Raw genomic sequence first — 23,321 nt, forward strand, 5'->3', positions numbered from 1 at the left:
ACAGAGGAACGCCGTTTTTTTCACAATGAGAGAATACATCATTCTTGATTAGTATCGACCACAGGCCTTGCTAAGCACACATGACAGCAACCAAACCAATTTCCCTTTAGGAAATAAGTTTCTCCAGCAGATTTAGCACAACCTCAGCAATCAAGCTGAGAGTTACATCGTATCCCTACCACACAAAAGACACAATTAATGCACAACATGTCTGATAGGAGGTGATAAAGTCCCCAGGGAACCGGGGGGGGAAACACAATCCTCCTATTTTACCCTCAATACGGCCAGTTAAAACAGGAAAACCTGTTAATGTGTGAACTCACTGTTCATTGTCATTACAGTCTGAGAAAGAACATTCTTTTACTCACTCGTCAACAAGCATAGCTTCATAGGTTAGTTGCCTTAGTAGTGAGTACACGGTACACATAAACACCATGATGTTTCTCACACAACAACCAGATCAATACATCACGACCTGCACGGAGAAGCTAACTGCCAGTGACAAAAACAGCTCACACACAACCCGCAACGTATCTCAAATGCATTGCAACAACACACGTTTTGGGAAAAAACACCGTTATTCACAATACATTTAGCAAGGTAAAACCAGAAGACGTGTTATGAGGTCTGGCCAACCCCGTACCTGCCCGGAACGCAGATCAGCGAAGTGCAGTCACAAGCCACCGTAGAACACAGCCGTCCCGTGTTGTTCGATCCGGGCAGCGTCGCCGCTCCACCAGTCGCTACAGTCCTCTTTGTTGACGCAATCCCCGTCTAGGCTCAGGCAGGGTCGACGAACATCCCCTGTCAAGGATGACGTCGTGGTCAAGAGTGTAAAACATGTTAAAATCAAAGCACGTTCAACAGAATAGCATCAAGCTAACGGCTGCTCCAACCGTTCGGGTGCTATTGCTTCCGCTCGCGAGACGCCGATCTACGACGCACGCGATCAGGAGCGAGCTCCCGGCGGCGCGCGAGAAGCCAAGCTACCCCGCGCCAGGCCACCGACCGGCTAACCGTAAGCTATGAACATGTAAACAATGACATAACACTCACCCAGACAGGCCGCCGTTCTGAACCCTCCTCACTTTTTAAGAGAAAAGAGAAAACAAGACGTCAACACCGCTTCACAACGGTGACATTAACACGTCCGGCGGAATCAGCACAGTACCAACTGGCCTGTATAGCTGACTTTGAACATGAATCTGCCGCTATCGCACATTACATGCACATATCCCCTCGTGAAGGAATACTCTCATTTGGATATGAAAGATGGGGTCTTAACACGGTGACAGAGAGAATCCACTCGTCCAGAACACACAGGGATCACCAGTGTCAATGGTCGCGGCCCACTAGTTAAAACTATAATGGTCGCCAGACCAAGGCCTTCTGTCGCCTAGACGGCTAAACAAAGGACCCTAGCCTGGGGCCGGTTTCCATAAACTTTGTCAAGTAGCCCCCATAGCACTAACAGACAAGTGGAGCCCGCCAGCAAACACTACTCACCCAACCTGGAACGCACCGCTCCTCACAACAGCGGCATGTCCGACAGTTCAGCTGTGGCCTGACAGGTTTCACCCCAACAAACACAGCAAGGAACTGCAGTTGAGAAGCATGCAGCGGCGTGCTCCCAATACGAAAACCGGTGGAGGGTTTGTAGAATGATCATCATCTTCTAGACACTCCAGTACGAAGACAATATCGCCGTATTTTCTCGAAAATAGTGAGAGAGAAAATAAAGATATGATGTCAACGTATCCTTGTTTCCCAAGCTGTTCCTAATCCAATTTCTTCCATCATGGTGTCAAGTGTGGGGATCTACCGAGGCACCTCTTCCTTGTGGTGAAAGCGAGAAGGAGGAGAGCAGGTGACCACACACCTGCTTATGAAGGTAAGCTGATGAGGGGTGTGGTCAGACTAATACTGGTATTAGAGGTACATTTGTGGTTTATTCAGTACGCGTGCACGTACGCGAGATAGTGCAGTAGCGATGCCAAGCTAAGCCACTAACGATACAGAACTTGATATTGAACTAACCTTCCTGAAAGAAGGAGTGGTTAAAGAAAGAACCTAAAAAAGGGATACTTCACACTACCTCACGTTGCTCATTGTATGTTATTGCAATTGTTTTGCTAGCGCTACTGTTTAATTGAATAAATACTGGTCACTGTTATAACCTTGCCTCTGGTCTACTACTCCTTTTACTGGGTATATTACTCCTCCCTCGAGCCTAGAACTGGTCCGTGGCGAACAGCTGTTACTGTTAGTGACACAGGTGCTACATAATGACAAACTAAGCCGATGTTGGACACAAGCAGATCCTTGTTGGCAGAATTCACACAGCGAGCAAGTGGACATATTTATTACATGTTCCATACACAACAATGTAGTGTACAGATGCCCTTTTCTTGCTAATAGTTAAATTAAAACGCATGGGTTGTGGATAAAATGTGTTATCTTCATTCTCTTCAATTTCATTCCCAACCAAGGACAAGACACACAAGGCATTTGTCTCAATATTATGTTCAAAAAAGTGACAGTGACAGTGTGGAGGCGCACGCAGAGAGCAAGCCTGCAGCAAGATGTACATTAATTATTAAATGTGTGCTTCTCGGGGTGCCAGGGTGGCGCACCACGTACAGCGCTGCGGTGCAACACGGCCGTCCCGGGTTAGACTCCCGGACCCGGCGACCTTTGCCGAATGTCTTCCCCCATCTATCTCCCATACTTCCTCTCTCTCTCTCTACCGGACTGCCCGGTAAAAAAACAATAAAACATCTACCAAAAACATAATAATAAATAGAAATAACGTGTGCTTCTCACAGTCTTTTAGCCTGATTGAAACCATTATTAAGTGGTCATAATTTGGAAAACTAAGACCACCATCATGTTCCTCGTCAGAAAGTACACACAACGTGTAAAACCACCTGCCGATCAGAGGTTGGGAAATATCTTTTATTATTTAAAAAAAGAAAATGATCTTAAAGCAGTTTATGATGTTAATTTGTCAAATTAAATAAATATTGTTACGAGCCTGGTGGTGTTCAGACTCGTCACGGTTCAAAAACAAACTAATTCAATTGTCCACACAAGTGCAATATAAATCAATAAGAACATGTATTGATTAAAGGCAGAATATAGTCCGATGGGCAAAATAGAATGGTCGCAATACAGTCCAATGTCCAAAACACAAAAACAGGCTCTCGTCAGGTTTCTCAGCCAGTCTAGGGTCCAGTACACAATGAACACCTTCTTGCCTTCACCTCTCCTCTCACTACCTCTCACCTTACAACACTCCGTTAACAACAATCACTTTCTACACATACTCAGCTCCAACCTCACCTCCTCTCAACAATACTCTAACTGTCCTAGTGTTTTATGGTATGTGTGTCTGGTGTGTGTGGGATGTGGGTGCACAGGTGTGTTCTATCAGTCCTAATCAGCTACCTAATTGCTTCCACTCCTCCTGTGGCAGTAGTATCTCCCATCCTTCACATATCCATGAGACGGGGGGTGATATCTGCCACAATATTTGAAATGATAATCTTCTTTCTACGAGGATGTAACCATAGGTAAGTGTAGCAACACTCGGACAGTGAGTGGCAGGAACCGCAGGGCTCATATCAGAGCTGGTGATGACCTGACGAGTCTCAGGTGTGCAGATAGGACTTGGCTGACAGCGTGTGGAAACAGCGACAGGAAGCTGCCCATATAAGCCTTATGGGCGTGGAAGCAGGGGGAGAGAGAGAGGCTCTGGCCGTGATTGTAACACCATCCTGTGCTCTTTTTTTCCCCCATATGTATTTCCATATGTGCAAACACATCTGCCATGGAGAATCCCATGCTCTGTGATACATGTGCGAAAGGGCAACTCCAGGCAATGCTCGCACCCGATTCACTCTGGTGCATTATCCAGAGTTCATGTGTGAAAGAGGGTCATGTTGACGTTAAGAAAAAGATCAAATATGCTGGCCTTCTCCTTTAAAGTCCAGGATTCAGAATCACTACTCTTATATGATTTGATTATTTGATCTATGTAAGTGCAACATCTTATATTGTAGTTATATTATGCTGCATAACAAAATACTCTACAACTCCAAAGATTGATAATTAAGAAATTGTTGTCTAATATCCTTCATGTGCTACTACTAGACACCAATAGTAGTGATTACTTACTTCTGGTCCACAGAGCCTCTTTGAGCTATTGCAGTCCTGTAACAAATGGGGGAAATGAAAGCCTTGCGCGTCATCGCCGTCATTATCTTGAATTCACAGACTATCCCTTGTCTGTTTTATGGCTTTCAGAGTCTTTGCTTTCTCAAAGAGGCCCACGGGACCAAACATGGATGTGGCATGTGTGCGTTCCTGGTAATTGGCTCTCAGGTGACGCGTCCCGAGCCATTCCCATGGTCTCCAGAACAGGCTATTTGAATTCAGCTATTGTGCTCACATGCTTGCTCCTCGCTCAGGCATTTTGTTGACACACTGCAATGCAACTGTCAACCCAGGAGTCAACATGGCTTGCAGGACACAGTAGTCAAGATGCTTGTCATTGTCACAATAATTTGGGTTAGAGGCTTGTTAGTCTGACTCACAGGATATAGACTGTGGGCATAAACATGCCATTGGCCGACTATTTCAGTTACAATTCTCCTCCCCTTCCGCTACCCGTGACATTGCATCCTGGGCTTAGCGCCGCCCAGGAGGATGTTTGTGATTGGTTTAAAGAATTACAAACAAGACAGATTTCTGTACCTATACAATCCAAACACAAGTCACAATCTACTATTTGACCCTCGTATGTAGTAGGCCTTGTTACAGTTACCCTACAGTTACTCTATACTGTAACTATTCAAAGTGTCTTCGCCATACAGTACAGAACCCCGGGGCTATGAGTGCAGTCTGCTTAATGCAACTGATTACCTTTTCAGCTGGAGAATGAACGGGAGAACAAGAGAATCAGCCAAAAACAACAGCTCTTCTATTTCAGCTCTCTGCCAAAATGAGGAAACCTTTACTGCTGGCAGACACTGGACGCACGCTGCCGGACAGTTTAGTGCGTCCAGCCAAAATCATTGACTTGGGGAGTTTGTCCTCTCCTTCCCCAAAAAATAACCTCAACCACAATGGCTGCTGGGCTGTGGGCTCGCGAAGCCAGTTCCACTGCCAAGAGAAATGACTGAAGTAAATCTATCAGCATAAATTCAAAAAGCCGTCCAAAGAAGGGCGGTTAGGTGGTCGAGCGGAGATTGCGTTCGTCACCAGCCCCGGAGCTGTGAGCTTGGTTCGCCTGTTCGAATCCAGCTCACAGCTCCGGGGTTGTCACCAGCTTGGCTGGCCGTCTGCACTGATACAATTGGCTGTATCAGAGGGTGGGAGAAGCTGGCGGGGTGGGTCCGGGTCGCGTGTAACTGTTCCGCAACAGTAAGTGACTTCCGGGGTAGGCCTGTTTGGCCCCGACAGGCACGTGACGCGGCAAACTCAGGACGCGCAACGAGGCTGCTGAGAGCTGTCGCGCGGAAATAGGCTGTCTATTGCCATTCTCTAACACAAACTCTAACCTTAACCAGCTCCTTAACAGCGCCTAAACTTAACCGTTCTAACCTTAACCAACTCCGAAACAATGCCTAACCTTAACCTTAACCTTAACCATGCCTAACCTTAACCATAGAAAGAATATTGCCATTCTCTAAGACAAACTCTAACCTTAACCAGCTCCTTAACAGCGCCTAAACTTAACCGTTCTAACCTTAACCAACTCCGAAACAATGCCTAACCTTAACCTTAACCTTAACCATGCCTAACCTTAACCGGCGAAAGAATACACGTTAAAAAAAAAATCACGTTAAAAAAAAAAGATTTGATGGGATTTGAACTCACCAACAACGGACCGCAGGATCGCAGGACCGCTGCTCTGCCAGGTGAGCTAAAGCACCGAATGAAAGTCATGGCGTATTTGGACGGTTACGTAATTCCGCAAGCTCTGCCGCTCGGCTCCGCGGAGCGTGCCGCGCGGCAGAGAAAGTTGCGCGTCACGTGCCTGTCGGGGCCAATCAGGCCTACCCCGGAAGTAACTTACTGTTGCGGATAAGCTATAAGCGTCCGGGTCGTTGTAAACAGCGACTCCTACAGTTCGGTCGGGGCGCCTGCTAAGCGCGGATTGGACGTGAGGGGGATAGTGTGGTCCTCCCACACGCTACGCCCTCTCAATGAGAATCCGCGCTGCCAGGTGAAAAGAAGCGGTGATTGGCTGGACGTGTGTCGGAGGAAGCACGTGGTAGCCTCCACTCTCCCAAATGATCTGACTGTGGGGGGTAAAGCGCAGCGACCAGGAAGGGACTGGGAATTGGCATACGACTAACATTGGGATGGGAGAAAATCGGAGGAAAAATGGAGGGGGAAAAAGACCAAAAAAAAAAAAAAAAAAAAGCCGTCCAAAGAAATGTTCAGTCATTGTGCTGCGGCTCCAGCCTCCCTGGGTCAAAATGAATGCTGTGACGACGCATTGCCCTAGAAATCGCTAAGATAAGGGAAAGGGGCCAAGTTCATCTGCTGTCTCTCTGTATCAAGTGGGTGGTACGGTGGAACTTTCATTTTCACTGCCTCTTTGGCTGCTGTCTGAACACATGTGCAGGATGATTTCTGCAAGAGAGAATGACTGAGTGAAAATGTAATGGATGAGGGAGCGACAGCAAAGAGTTAGCTAGTTAAAGGGCCATTATATCCTGAGACGTTTCACCTTGTCAGATGATCTTCCCTTTTAAACCGACCTTAGGAAAAACATCTAATTTGGTATTTAAAATGTTTTTGTGTACGGTATGTGCAACAGCAACATAAAGTGCGTAGTCCATAACTTGGCAAAGTGCATATGACTACTGGGACACCCCAAACCAATTAGACAATCCATGAGACTGCATTTAAGCAACTGTCTTCATTATATTACTATTATATTTTTTATATTATATACATTATATTAAGATAACTCCGCCCCAAAATGTCAAATGATGTATCCGTTTAAATCCCCTCGTCCACATTTTCTGATTGGTTAGAGGCTAAGTGGTTACGGTCGGGTTTCAGTAGTCACTCACATCTGGAGAAAAGTGAGACGCGGTGGGTGGAGTTGAAGGAAACTGTTGAACCATAGGACGAATCAGACAAGGGATGAAACTATATCTCACTCTGCCATTGGATAAGACGCGTGTCAAAATCCACCACGGGGGCGTGTTTTCACCGGAGCCGCTCTGCTGGGCGAAGTGTTGTGATTGCAGTAACCTACTCTCAAGCGCGCACCAGTCTCTCGTATAGCGAGGGGCGCTCTTTCGCTGCTTTCATATGCACTGGGACTACTAACCTTCCTTTTTTTTTTAACTAACACATATATCAATTCAACGGAACTTTGTCACGCTATACGCGTCAGCATCTGCTCTGCAAGGACACGCTGAGTATTTGCCAGCAGTGGTACAAGAAAAACCATCAGGATAAGGTAAGAAGTCATTCCTCATTATATTTGGGCACTTTTCATCGGTGTGTTGTCGCTGTTGCAGCTGCACTCACTTTATTATTATTAGAGATGCCTCAAGTTCGCTTCACAGAGCGCAGCTACAGGGGACAATGTTTTCCAACAGCTACGGGCTACGGCCACTCAAATTCTACTAGCCCCCCCCCCCGAATAATCGACTCCCATACATACAGTTAAACGCTGATGTAGTAGATAGTATGTGGCTATGTTTTATCAGCCAGTGGCGTATACAGTAAAACTGTACAGTAAGTTCATGAAAAACATTCACCTCCGCACTGGATTTATTATCACGCTGATGCGATCGCATTTATCACCCAGGCGTGAATGCATGTCGTAGCATTTGTCACCAATTTGCTGTTGTTGACCAATTTGTTGAACAAGGGCAACGACATCACCAACTTGTCAAATAGAGATAACGGTATCCCGCTTTACAGCACCGGTTTATGCGAGACGTCAACTGATTTGATATCGTTGGGGTTACTTATTGAACATTTTATTTCGATTTTTTTTTATATGGAGGGACAGCGTGAGCAACCCAGACAGTTGTCTCTTTTGCTTGTATGGAAGCTGAAGCCTAATTTTAGCTGTTCATTTCCTGAAAAATAAAATGTTGAACACACTTCACGGTCTCTAAAAGTCCCTGTAAAAATGAGACGCACGGCATCTGCCAGTGGAAACTGCGCCTAACAAACTCTCCGTACAGCCTATGGATAGATAGATAATATAGGGTCTTTGTTCTAGTAAGCGGTTTGTGGCTTTAGGTTCCACGGAGAGTTGCAGTGCTAGTAACTAAACGGGAGGCTAACCTATTTTGTGCAACATAAAAACAGTTAGTCGCTGTCTGCCTGAGATATGATGCCCAGGACCTTTAAAGAGACTGATCCTCGTGCAGGTTATCTATATTGGAAAACACATTGGTAGTACACAGCCTCGGACAAAGAGTAGTCTGGGCAGCCACAACTTGAGACATCATTCTCTACAGAAGACACACACATACTCACGTAAACTGCTTTGATAAACAATTGGACATCTTACATCTGGTGATATTCAGTGTAGGCCTAGGCGATAACATTATCATATAATTCTATATTTTGAACCCCCCCAATGCATGACTAATGCATGTCATGAAGATGTGTGTTTTTTTCATACTTTTCACTGAAATATCCAGCCTTTGTCTTGCAGAGTTCAAAAGCTTTGATGAGGTTAATAACTGAAGAGTTCATCCAATTGTATATGGTATCATTCATTATTGCACCGCAGAATATACTTTTGCTTATTCAAAATGGTTCTTGCCGGGGGTTATTTATTTAGAAAACATAATCCAAGCCCTTAGTTCATCAAATCGGACACAAATGGGTTAGAAATTGGACTTGTTGTTGTGTTTCTCAGTGTTGTTCTTTCACATGTCCTCAGGGCTACTTCAATGATGGCACTACTTCAGTGGTGTCAGGGGGTGGACATGGCCACTATGTGCATTGTGGTTTTGTATCGTGGTCATAGTGTGACTTGGCACTGTGTGAGAGAGACGAGGCTTTAAACATTTCATTCAACATGACATTTTATTGTTTAGTTCGGCATCCCAAGTTGTGGATGTTGATTTTCAGCGGATGTCTGTTAAGGTTCTTAATGTTTTTCTGCTCAATGTTGTCCCACATTTTTCTGAATCTCTCTCACACGCACACACACAAATACTTGACCACCCCCCGCTTGCTTTATTATTACACACCATGCAATACAATAAGTAACTCTCATCTTACTGACTAAATTATTGAAACTGCAAGTGTGTGTGAGAGAGAGAGAGGGGGAGCAAGCGAGCAAAGTACCAGCGGTGGAGCATTCATATCACCCGTGGAAATTACACATAGCTGTCCGTCTCTCATTTCAGCCCTGAAAGGCCCGTTGCTCAGTTAGCATGGTTAATGGTGCATTTACCCCAGAGTGTAATTCTATTTCCGATTACCAGTGTCGTGCTAGGTTCTGTTTGAAACAAAGACGGGGGCGCCCTGGTGGGAGGGTCTCGGTGTGTACATGGCAATGTCTTCCTAATGGTCCACGGGGTAATGATGGTTGAAATGGGCTCCGGTTGCCAGGGGACCCAGGACTGTGGCCCTCCGGGGATTTTCAGCAGGGCCGTTTTCCCTTCCCATCATGTAGAAAATGCTCCCAATCTCGGTACGTGTCATAAGGCACAATCGGTCCCCTACTCTGCCGCACGTGTGATGCTCAACTCTGCAGCCGAGGACCTGCTTTGTGTGTTCTGACCGACTCAACGTTTGACACAAAAGAGTTGTTTAAACTCTCAACCTACATAGTTCTGAAGGGTTTTGGCACTTGAGACAGCTGAACTGCTACCCCCCCCCCCCCCCCCCAAAAAAAACACACTCAAGCTCAATTGAACCTGAGCATATTGGATCATTCTTTAGTGCTATTGTTGTGGCTTCTGGACACTGTGGACAGTAATGATTTGTCTGCGGAGTCTCCAGCCCCAGGTACCTGCTGCATTGTGCTCCTGCTGATGTCTAAAGAATGGGCAGGCGAAGCAACAGTTAATCTCTGCTCCTCATCTGTAGCATATGGGACTGGCCCTGCACCTGAGAGAAGCACTGGACTGTGGCACCTCATATTTCATATTGATGGTAGTTGGTTACCCATGGCAACTGGGCAGCCAGTGGGAACCCTGCTTCTTGAGAAAACGGCAGAGGAAGGAAGGCGGGGGTATGGGGAATTGCAGATGGGGGGGGGGCTTCAAGGCTACCCCCCCTCTCCCTGTCGCTGCCTTGTGTCCAGTGAAGGGTCTCGCACCCCTGGGGAGTGAATTATTACCTGTCAGCCCTGGAGCCTCCCATCATCCATAACCCAGGGCTGACACAGGACAGGCCTGTCCTGGCTATCTGCTGAGACCACCGGGCCTTGGCCTTCAGGTCTGGCCCCCTTGGACGGCGGCTGGTGGCAAATCACATTAACATGTTGCATCAAGCATTACAAATGGACAGGTTAAGGAAAGTGTCCGTTCTGCCTTGTGGCTTCTGTTATGCAGTTGGAGTGGGTCCTCTATCATTGTCCTGGCAGGACCTGCCAGTGGAATAGGCTGCAGGTTGCCAGCAGGCATTGTTAAGTCTTTCAGTTGTTGGCGTAACTCTGGAGTAAAAGTAGAATTACTTCTTTTTTTGTTTCTTAAAGGCACAGTCTGTGATCCATATACAAACCAAAGTTTAGCCTGAATTCAGAACATATGATTGGAGCCCTTCTCATTCCCAAATGTACTTGCAGGTCAACGGCTGATCGTAGAAGGGTTTTCTAATGTTGTAAAATAATTGTAACATGACGCAAACAGATCTAGCCTATATTTCTTCAGTTATGATCACTTGAGGACATAAAGATGCATATCTTTATTTCCATCTGCAGCTCAACCATCTCTAATAACTCATGTGTAAGGCCCAAATTAATTATCAGCTTCAGAGGCCAGAATGTGGGACCTATTAACACATTTACTATCCAATAGCATTGTGAGGCTGAACAACAGGACCCATTGACTATGTAAATGTGCTAAAAAAACAACAACATTTAAAGACTTTTTAAATAGCTAGCTAAAAGTGATGTTGTAATTTTGTGCCCGAGGGTCTTACAGGGTTAAAGAGTTTAAATTGAATGTGGTCAAAACAATTCCGGATTTACCACATTTATCGCTGGTTCACTATCTTTATTTGCCTTCACTGTCTTTTATTTGTCTTCACTGTCTAGGCCTGTAATATATCATTTTTATAATACAAAGATGGCCTGTAGCCTAGTCAAGAAACTGTACACTGCCAACTCGGACCACATCTGTTCCCTTCACATTGTCATTAGAGTGCCTGCTAGAAAACCAGAATAGATCACTGCTGGTCAGTAGTGACAGTGCGCCTTACATCTTCAACCAATCGGCAGCTATTAGATGCGAGTCCTTAGTTGGCTGGCTTACTTACTTTACTTCTGATAATTAATGACTTCTGTCTCCAAAAACAGGCGAGCAGCGACTGCCCTCCCGCCTCCCCTAGTGTGGTGAATGCAGCACAGGGAAATTATAGCCGAGCTGATGAGTGTGTACATTTTCATAAGAAAGAAAAGCCCCGGGGTTCAGTGAAGGGCTAGAGGGGAAGGGAGGAGGGAGACGACTGGGATGGCGAGTGGTTTGCGGACCACACTCTGGACAAGTGACAGGCCTCCCTCTGCCCGTCCTTCCAGACTGGCTGTCTTTCTGTGGTTTTGTTGAGCTGTTTTTCAGAAACGTTAACCCCTTGTCAAACACAGACTTAGGCCGCTCCTGCCAACCCACCGCAGCCAGGAACGGAGCACCCGAGAACACGGGGTCACTGTCTGGTTCCGCTCTGTGGAGCACAGTGGACGACTTCCAGCAATTACCAGGGGGAAATTTAACCTGTAGGCTGCCGTGTTAGCAGATTACCTCCGATTTATGTATTTAAGTCGGGGGAGGTCTTTTGTCCTGTTTAAAACTATTGTGTGTGTAAAGCTTAAGCTGAAGTGACTCCTGTTTCTTGTTTCCTTTTATGCAAGTCATGGTTGGCTATATGATGACTCTTAATGGGGAAGTAGCTTCAATCAGAATTCGAGTAATTGGCTTCTTGTAGATTTTGTTACCTTTTTGTCTATCAAAAAGCATTGCAACCACTGAATTGGTTGCATTTTTGTTGAAGGAAAGTGTCATCGCATTTCACACACATGTGCATGCACGCACACACAGACATACTTTGATTTGTGTTGCAAGGAGATGGTGCTCACACTACCCAGAGGGCATCTTGGAAGCGGCATCTGACAAAAGACCACGTGTAGGAAAAAACGAAATCCCAACGATGAATACCCAAGATTTTTCATGCATATTTCATGTGAGGAGGCAGCTAACTAAGCTTCATGTGTGCATGGAGTTCCATCAGCTCAGACGATTACTGGCTGATGACTAAGAGCACAGCTCTCTCAAAACTCTCCTTCAGCTGCATCACACACAATCCCCAGACTCCTGAATGTTCTGTATGAAGCTTAGCGCTCCACAGCACAATATGAGCTCCCAAAGACCTTTTGATAATGCAGATATCGGCAAACACAAGTCCTCCTCGCCATTGGTTGGTGAGTGCAGGAGCAACATTTTCACCTCAAAATCCATTCCTATTCTAGTGCCTCCTCTGTGTAATTTGAGGACATGTCTGAGGTAAGGAATGGAGCGTCTCTATAAATTGTAGGGCTGTCCCTGACTAAGGATTTGGATGGTCTACTAGGATTGGCCAAAATTTGCCGTTAGTCGACTATTGGTCGCAAAAAAATATATATATATATATATACATATATTTTATCATCATTCCATTTGGGCTGTGGGGGGTGCTTAATGTCTGAAGGAGTCGACTGAAGGCTTCTTGTCCTCTGCAAAAGCATGCAATTGGTCCACTGATGGATACATCTTGATATTTGTCTAGTCTAGTGTGTTCATTAGATGGGTGAAATCCTCTTTCAGTGCCTCTGTGCCTGTTTTCTTAGGCAGTTAGCCTCTGGTATGCGTGCCATTAGCGTTAGCCACACTTCTAGGCCTCTTTTCTTTCGGAAAGAATGATACAAAAAAAAAAAGAATTATATATATATATATATTTTTTTATTATATTCGACTAAGAGGTTGGCCAGTCGACTACGGCTCTAATCGTTTAATAGGGGTCAGCCCTAATAAATTGCTTCCGGCCATAACAACCTACCTTCCCAGTATTGATCTTTAAACTCAGGGGGGGGGGGGGGGGACTAAATCTGGAGTGTTTTTTGCTCCAAATGATCTCTTAATCACTGCACAATGAGGGCAGCCCTCCCACTTCATTGATTAGCCGCTCGTGCCCAGAGTGAACACGCCATCCCCTCGGTTTCTCCAGTTACCCATCGCCAAACCAAGTTGGACACAGGCAATGGGTGCAGTTGTATGTTACAAAACAATTGGCTTATGTTGTTACTTGTTTAGAAATCTGAAGTTGACGTAAGTTGTTTAAACAGAATTAATTTGTACATAACAATAGCTTTTATATAATTTATCATTTTTGCATTTCTCCACAAAATTGTAACAGTCTCTCTGGCTTTTCTTCCCCTCTGGGACACAGCTAATTGGCTAATTTGTCCCTATTTCACACCTGTCACGGTGGTCCTCTTATCATTATAATGCCAGTTCACGGTCGAACCGGGATGCCAAAGTGACAGATTATGACAAATGTGATCATCAGTGACAAGTGAAATTCCACCATGCTGTAATGATGAATTCTGAATACAACATTTATCTGGAAGTGAATAAAAAGCAGTTGGGCTAAAGGTCAAGAGCAGTGGCTAGTTAAATCTCTTTATCGTATGTTTAATTTGTAAGTCTAGTTGAATGTTGTTTTTCGGTCCATATGGGCGATATATCAAGATTTTTTTAATAATTGTACAAAGTATTGTTATTTTATATTCTTTGCTTGACGATCCCATTTTGCTTCAATACAAATGATTGGAGTGAGGTGAACCAACGACATATTTATATATATTGCTTATGTTGACAAAGTTTTCCTGATTAATAAATCATTTGCAGTTGAAAAGGTGTATGTTGATAATATGGTATTATGATAATAATGATATTATATTAGTTTTCCAAGATTATATTGCCCTTCAAGGATTATATTGGCCTTCAAGGGTTATATTAGTCTTCAAGGATTATTATATTAGCCTTCAAGGATTATATTAACCTTCAAGGATTATATTAGTCTTCAACGATTATTATATTAGTCTTCAAGGATTATATTAGCCTTCTGTCAACTTTGAATGAAAAACAGGAAGCCACTGGTTATTTTTGTTCACACTGGTGTTTGTTGAAGGAGAACCTAGCTAAGTAGTGTTGTCCATTTGTATTATTGACTTGGTTGGGGGATATCCACACTAGCAAGCGTCTTTGCCACAAAGTTCAGCAACTGGAAATAGAAATCCAATGTTTAAACAGAATAATGTGAATCGGGTATATAGGTACCATTTAAGCCCACACTTACCCTATAAATCCACTAGTAACTGAGGAATTTAGCATGTCTATTTTATCATGCCCTTTTTATGTCTATTTTATTACCGGTTTTTTATGTCTTATTATTAGTAGGGGTGTAACGATGCATCGATTAATCGAAATGCATCGATTCTAATGTGACTATTCAACTGCATCGATTTGAAAATGTTAGAATCGATTATAATCGAAATCAATCAAACTTAAAAAAAAAAAAAAAAAAGTGTGTATTGTTTTTATTGACCTATTCCATTCATGCCGAGTGTCAGTTCCCCCAGCCACATTTGTGTATTACATTTTTTTTGGGGAATATTAACTGATTAATCCAATAGAATCGTGGTCAAATGGTCATGATGCATTAAATCGTTGCCTGTATAATCGAAATTAATCATTGTGAGGTTGCATCGTTACACCCCTAATTATTAGTATTATTGCACAATCGAAGCGGGCATGTCCACCCGCATTTCACTGTCTTGGTATGTATGTGACAAATAAAAATCTTGAAATGTGTGTGAAATGAGATGTTATTGCCAGTAGGACTCCCCCCAAACATTGGTTGCAGGGGTAACGAACTCCTTTCAGGATATGTATATGGCTGGACTATGAACCGCTAGAGCAGTGTTTCTCAACTGGTGGGTCGCGACCCAAAAGTGGGTCGCGGGGCCATTTTGAGTGGGTCGCGGATGTGTGTAAAAAAAAAAAAAAAAAAAATGGTAATTTTTTTTTTTTTTTTTTTTTTCACTACCTATCTTTGTGAAAGTGGCTTCTCAGCTCTGGTCCAGCTGAAGACAAAGCGGGGGAACAGATTGGACATTGAGCATGACCTCAGAGTTGCTTTGTCTACCATCACCCCAGACTTTGAGACTCTTGTCAGGAGCAAACATCATCCCCAGTTATCCCATTAGTTCCCTGCATGTTAAGCTAAGAAGTCTGCTAAGAAGGATATATTATTTATTATTATTATTTTATTTCATTGTGTTTTTAGCCCTTAGTTGCACTTTTGTTGCAACCCCAGTTATCCCATTAGTTCCCCCAAACGTAGGTCTGTTATGTTAAGCTAAGAAATCTGCTAAGAAGCATATTTATTATTATTTTATTTCATTGGGTTTTTAGCCCTAGTTGCACTTTTATTGCAATCCCAGTTATCCCATTAGTTCCCCCAAACTTAGGTCTGTTATGTTAAGCTAAGAAGTCTGCTAAGAAGCATAATTATTTATTATTATTATTTAATTTCATTGGGTTTTTAGCCCTAGTTGCACTTTTGTTGCAACTCCAGTTATCCCATTAGGGGCGACAGTGGCTCAGGAGGTAGAGCAGTCGTCTGGCAATCCGGAGGTTCCCGGTTCGATTCCTGCTCCTCCCAGGCAGCGTGTCGATGTGTCCTTGAGCAAGACACTTGACCCCTAATTGCTCCCGATGAGCAGGTTGGCACCTTGCACGGTGTGTGAATGGGTAAAATGTGAGTAACAAATTGTAAAGCGCTTTGGATAAAAGCGCTATATAAAAAAGCAGCCATTTACCATTAGTTCCCCCAAACTTAGGTCTGTTATGATAAGCTAAGAAATCTGCTAAGAAGCATATTATTTATTATTATTTTATTTCATTGGGTTTTAGCCCTAGTTGCACTTTTGTTGCAAACTCAGTTATCCCATTAGTTCCCCCAAATGTAGGTCTGTTATATTAAGCTAAGAAATCTGCTAAGAAGCATATATTATTTAATATTCTTTTATTTCATTGGGTTTTTAGCAAAAGTTGCACTTTTGTTGCACTTTTTTGTGTTTATTTCATGTTTTGAAAGATTGCGTATTACTGCAAATATTTTTTTTTAAATAAATCATAGTGGTTCAAAATTTTGGGTCGCGACTTAATGACTAAGGAAAATGTTGGGTCCCGAGGCTAGACCAGTTGAGAACCACTGCGCTAGAGGACTTCTAATTTGAAACGACGGACACAGGAAGTGGGTGGACACTAGGCCTGGGTGAGTTTCAATTAAGATTCTGTCTTCCCACGACCATGAAAACAAGATAATCGAGATAAAACGATTATTGTGCCGCATGCCGTATTGCTCCGTTTGGTAGTAATGTTAGTTAGTTGTTATGTCGGGTATGATTCTTTTTTATTTATTTTCTGGCATTATTTCAGCTTTTTTTTATTGTGGATAGGAGAGTTTGGGAATTGGGAGAGAGATGGGGAGGACGAGGACATGCAGCAAATGTCCTGGGCTGGATTCGAACCCAGGACGCTGCGCCTGCGGTTACGCTGAGTGTATATCTGGTGTGCCACCGGGACGGCCCAGTCGGGCAGGACATTTTGAAGCGTGGGATCATTTTGAGAGGGTAAAAGACGACCCCATGAAGGTGACATGTAAACTCTGCAGGCAAACATTCGCCTATCATCTCGAACATGACTTAACATCTAAAACATGTAGACTTAACGTTAGCCACTTAGCAACATGGCTGCTCTAACATTGGATAGCCTAGAAATATATTCTCATTATGTGCTATTGGGCTTCTCCAAGTGACTTTGTTCTTTGATCTCTCATCTGTTGTTAGGTTCTCAGTTAAATTAGCACCCCACTCGACAGATGTTACATTTTTAGGTTGTGTTTGGGATCTTGCTCCATCTTTTTAGATTGATAGTTTATTTCTTTTACACCATGTATTCTATGGATTTAATTTGGAATGCATTCTGCTTTCAGGTTATTTTGCGATGGCTAATCTTTGGGGAAATAATATGAATGAACACCATCCAAGTCCCTGAATGATTTGTAAATGTTTTTAGGGCTAAATTAGGAATAGCTGTTGGCAGATTCTGAGCGAATTCTGCAAGAAAAGCACTTCGCTGAACCCATTCCAAGGAATCTTAAGTGTGGGAGCATGTAAGGTGGTGTTCTTGGAAAAACAGCCACAATTCCTGAGCATAACAGGAAAGATCGGCTGAGCAGAGGGTCGATGACCGAATGTACTGTACAGTAGGTTGAAATGCAATAAACTTAAAGGGGCACATCACCAAAAAACAATGTTGATTTATTTTGCACATAATCTCACGCACATCCAAAAAACAGTTTTGCACACATTCATTTCGTTTGACAGTTATTGAGAGTAAATTTGTTTGAATATGGCCACCAGTGATGTCATCGGGGACATTTAATCCTTGTGTTGTGGTTAATTATAGCACCAATGCGCCATGAAATGATCTAGATGAAAAATGGCAATAACTAACTTGACTTATGGGGACTGCAACTTTATCATTTAATTGAGCTGAAATTAACACAACACAAGGATTCTGATGACATCACTGGTGGCCATATCCAAACTCATCTACTCTCAATAGCTGTCAAACAAAATCTGTGCAAAACAGTTTTTGAGAAGTGCCCCCCTTTTAATTAATTTTTTTAAATGAACGATTCATCATTGATGCTTGTTAAAGGTTTGTCTTAAATCCACGGTGCAGCCCTGTCTAGCTTGTCACATTGAAGTAATTAGGTCTGCCTCACAAAGTGGGGGGAGGGGGGTCTTGCATTTAGTTACTGTGGAACTTATGCTTAGTTATGAGTTATGATCATGTCTCATTGTTGCTTATTGCGGGTCTTTGAGTTATGAGTTATGAGCATGTCTCATTGTTGCTTATTGCAGTTTTTTTTAAATGAGAATTTTTATGGTCCTGAAAAGTGAAACGAAGCAGGAAATTAAAAACGTAAGATAAGGTTTTTTTCCCCTCTCCTCCTCCTCTGTGCCTAAAGCGGCTGCCTTCACACAGTAATGCCTCATCATATCCAATTCAGGCTCTGTACACGCTCCATAGGTGCCCGCTATTCATATACGCCTACATTTAATTTATTTTTAAGTGTTCTGATTAAACCCCCGGCATTATTGCCCATCTATTGAAAACTAAATGGGCTTGTCCCACACCAGTGTAGTATTATTATGCATTACAGTCAATGAAGATCTTAGCTTGTTCATAGCGCTGCATCCAATCTCTTAAAATAGCCCAAAAATAACAGTCTTCTTTTGACCTTGTTAACGGGAAAAGTTGACGTTAGTCTGACCCTAATAGGATAGACTGCACGGTGAAGGAACGTATAAGCATAGTCTTTGCTTCAGACAAAATGTTTCCCTGTATGCATGCGTGTGTGGATGTGTACTATGGTTGTTTTATGCTATTATGTGTGTGTGTGTGTTCCTGGTCATCATAAGGCGAACATCAGATGGTTGGTTTGGACGCAGTGTAAAGATACGTGCACATAGACTCCTAGCATGATCGCTTTCCTTGACTTCTCAGAACTCCAGACCCTTTCCCTTGAATTGAGGCTATTTTTAAACTGGTCTGCGGGGGCAGTGAGCTAGGGGGGGGGGGGGGCGTCATCATGGGTGGGGGGGCGCTCGCTCGGTTAGTGTCATATAAATCCAACCCGGGCAGCAGTCCAGGGTGAGTAAAATACACCCCCTTCTCCCTCTCCTCCTACGCCCCCCCCCCCTACTGCCCCGCACTCTTCCCATTCCACGGGTATGTGTCAGTTTAACCATGTCTTGACTCACCCACACACAGCTGTGTGAGTTGGGTGTGTGTGTGTGTGTGTATGCCTAGATATTTGGGACTCATTCTATAATTTCCTGTCGCAAGTCTCTAGCATGTATGTGCAGTTGGGTTTCTGTCCTATTTCACTAAACCAACGTCTGGGCTTCCGCAATGTATTTGTCTTGGATGATGAATTCAGAGTGTAGCTTAAACATCGTTGGTGACCCGCTTTACCAAGGCCTCATCCCAGCGGAGTAGCCTGTGCGACTGCGAAGGCTCTTTTCTCAAGGACACGGGTCTGATGACACTGAATATTCAAAGGAATGTAGCTCACTTGTGATCAGGAGTAGAGGAATAATACATGTCTTGTCGGAAGGACACCAGATGTCTTTTCGGCAGTGTACGAAACTCATGAAATGTGTCTTTCCTCTGCGGTCAATAGGAGTCAAGGACAACTCGATTTGAAGAAAGTGACATCTGGTCGGGGGTTAAAATTGTGCTCATTAATTTACATTAATATTCACATTTAGTCATTTAGCTGACTCTTTTATCCAAAGTGATTTACAAATTGTGCAAAAACATTGACTTCAGATTAGGGCTGTCAGTTTATCGTGTTAATTAGATTAATTCATTACACAGCAAATTATCGCGTTATGAAAATTAACTCAAAATTAATTACAAAAAATATATATATATTTTTTATCTCATTCATTCCATAAGAACGCAGAGTTTTTTTTTTTTATATGGTCCATTTGCATGTTCTTGGTATCTGATTCTAGGGACATCTATGGATCTCAGGGAATGTATTCCCAGTGTCAGAAATACTGTGTCTGTTACTAGGCTTGAGTAAATTGTAATTAACCAAATGAGAATATCAAATAATTTTTTTTATCTTTGACTGTGAATAACACTATGCTCAAATTGACCAGACCTGAAAAATCTAAGCAAATTAATAGATGGAAGATGATTAAACAGAAGGTTTTGTATACAGTACTGAATTCTGCCATCCGGACACATGCAATTTGAAATATGAATATAGAATATCGGGCATAAAATGGTAATGCGATTAATTAGAATAATTTATTACAAATCCTGTAATTAATTAGATTAATCGCCTGACAGCACTCAGATACAGTTGGGGCTGGGAGCTGTATGGATCCTATACTACTTTATGGATTTTTACTAGAGCGTATACAAATCGTAAAATTACATTTGTATTTATCTAAGAATTCCTCCTTGCCTGTATTATAAAGATTTTAGGATAAAAACCTGATTAAAATGTACCCTTTTGAATGAAAGAGCACCATGACATTGGTATTACAAAAGAAAAAAAAACATCTTTAATAGATGATGAAATCACACTGCTTTGGAAAAAACAAATAACCATAAAAAAATATGTATCATATTTTGACCATATCACGCCCCCAGCCCTAGATACAATGAAACATATTCCTGTTACACAACAGAGTCCCCCCCTCCCAGCCACACACCTCTGGTCCGGCACATCCTTGTCTGCTTCATTTGATCTTCCTTTATTGCTTTCCTGCATTATCTCTCTGCCTTGACAGTCTCTCCCCGAGGGGCAATTGCTGGTGACTCACGGCATGAAAAACAAGTCAGGGTAAACAAGGCTCCGACCGCCAAGCCCAGATATGACTTTTTACTGTCATGGCTCACTGATGGGAGTGAAGGAAAGAAGGAATGATGGAAGGAAAGAAAGAAGGAAGGACGGGACAAACCCCCTTAGTCGCCTAATCTGAGGGAAAACCATAATGAACAGATACACAGAAGTCAACGAGGCTCCCTGCATGTTCTACTAGAGTCACTAACGATTATTTAAAGGTGCTATAGATACAAATCTGCCACTAGATGTCGCACTACAGCACCAGCATGTCATTTATCCAATCGAGTGCATTCCACATGGGGAAATGGGAAGTAGGGATGGATACATGCATGTAACATGTAAACAACATTCATTTTGGACCCGCAACATTTTAAAATGTTATCAATAATTTTTTATTCTTCACCTTTTCTAAAATTTCTGTGGATGTATTCTCTTTTTAAAATGTATTACTCTACCTATTATCTATAGCACCTCCTCCACCGATTATTTGATAAGACTACTATATATTTGATATAAGACTATTTGAAAATTACAAGTTAATTAGCATTTTTATTTGTACTAGTATGCATGCACACCGAAATGGAGCATTATGGGCAAAATTAGGTCCGTAAGAGATTCATAATGTCTGTATCTATAAATATTTGGTTTACCGCCCAGCCCTACTTGCATCCTCTAAGACAGTGGTTCTCAAACTGTGGTACGCGTACCACTAGTGGTACTTGGTGGTACTGCTGGTGGTACTTGAAAACATTTCCAAAAAAGCACAATCTTTTATTTTTATTTTTATTTTTTATGCCACTGAACTTAGAAGCAGGCCAGGCCAGTGTTTCTGGTTGCGGCGGCGCGATAGTTAGACAACCTAAGTGGGGAACAACCAGGAGATCACTGTGACAGAGAGTAATGCAGTCTAAACAGTAAACAGTCATACATATTTAATTCAACTTCAGCCCTGATCTTAACCATTTATTTTTAGATTTTTTTGTAATGTCAGATAAAAAATGAAGTACTCCCACTTTTCTGAAAAGAGTTGGTGTTAAATCTGACATTACAAAAAAATCCATCAAAATCTGTGTTGCTGCTAATCATTGACACATGCCTAGCCTGTAATAATCCCCCCCAGAAAAATGTACTTTGCATTTGATATATTGAAATTTTTTAACTTTTTTGTTTTTTTTAACAATAATTTGTGATGCCATCACACAAACTGGCATTTAAAGGGTAAACATTCAAAATTGTATTGAATATGTGTTTTCTTTTCTTTTTTACAATAATTTTTGATGCCCATCACAAACACTGGCATTTAAAGGGTAAAAATTGTGTGTGTGTGTGAGAGAATGACGGACAATTGCTTGCTGTGTGAGAGAGAGAGAGAAGAGAGATGGAGATAGAGATAGAATTAAGTACATTTGCTGAAATACAGTTCTTAATTTTCTCACTTGCTATGTGAGAATGTTGGTTATTATGTTCTCAATGCCCCTTGCATTGTATGAGTTGTGTGGAAGCGTTTGCTAGTTCTAGTGCTATCCCTTTGTACATTGTGGCTGTGTCTGACAAAAGTTAACAATAAATAATGGTATTAGGAATACATTTGCCTCCTGCGTGAACTGTGCATAGCTGAATAGACTGTATTTTAACGCCGGTCATATGGTGGTACTTGGAGAGCCAGCTACGTTCTCAGGTGGTACTTGGTGTAAAAAGTTTGAGAACCACTGCTCTAAGACACATACTGTACCGTAGCGCTACCCAACACTGAAACGGAGCCAGGTTATCATTCAATGACCAATCGGCTAGACAACCAATCGGCCTTTCCTCCCTCGCCGTGATCGCCGGCACTTTCCTGCGGTTAGTCCCATTTTTAGTTGTTGCCCCCTGTCAGTCAGAGCTCCTCTGATGTGAAAATTGAATAGGTAATGGAGAGGAACCGGCGGACTCTGCCGAACACGCGCTTTACACAGGTCGGCAGTGGCCATTCACCAGAAAGACCTTTTTTAATTAGTTACGTTCTTTTAATTTACCAGCCGGCATAATGTCTGTCCATTTGTCAGCCCTGCTTAGCTCTGCCAGAGACGGCTGAATGTGTCCGTCTTGTCTCCATTCAGCCCCTACCTCCTATTATATTTTCCCTTCCGTAAAATGTATTTTTTCCTTTCCTCTGTCTTTCACATTAGCATGATAATACCCTATGGGGGTGAGGAGGATGGTAGAGAGCCAGCGCAGGGACTGCTAATCACATTCACTGCGTGCGAGACCATGGTTATCATAACTAATGCACCATCGGTTAAACTAATTTAACTAACTCAAACTAAACTGATCCGGGATTAATCTCTATCATAGACGGGCTCTCAATTGGGCAGGGAGCACAATAGCAAATTGTGGGCCATGTCCTGCTCCCTGGAGTCTGTGATATTGTATTGTGCTAACTGAATATATCTCCCCAGTGTAATTATGCTATGCTAATTCTGTCCCCCTTGCACTTCCTGCGACGGGAGTGAGTTTCCCAATCCCCAGCCATAACGATGTCATGGAGGTGGAAAGAGTGAAATATGAGTGAATAAATGTGTTTGAGATTGGTCTTGCCTACCAGGCGCCGCCGCCTGCCAAATGCAAGCACATCCTCCATG

At 42.9% G+C, this 23,321-nt stretch overlaps 1 protein-coding gene across 1 annotated transcript in view; it reads left to right on the top strand.

Moving 5' to 3' along the window:
* Window positions 1-7,356: 7,356 nt before the first annotated feature.
* The window catches only part of sema6cb (semaphorin 6Cb), a 264,346-nt gene continuing 248,381 nt past the window's right edge, over window positions 7,357-23,321 (top strand). Inside the window, exon 1 of the mRNA XM_084336359.1 lies at window positions 7,357-7,483. The gene's annotated coding sequence lies outside the window, so the exon portion shown is untranslated. The remainder of the gene's footprint in view (window positions 7,484-23,321) is intronic.

Source organism: Notolepis coatsorum (assembly GCF_963971535.1).
Source record: "Notolepis coatsorum genome assembly, chromosome: 19".
Lineage (NCBI taxonomy): Eukaryota > Metazoa > Chordata > Actinopteri > Aulopiformes > Paralepididae > Notolepis > Notolepis coatsorum.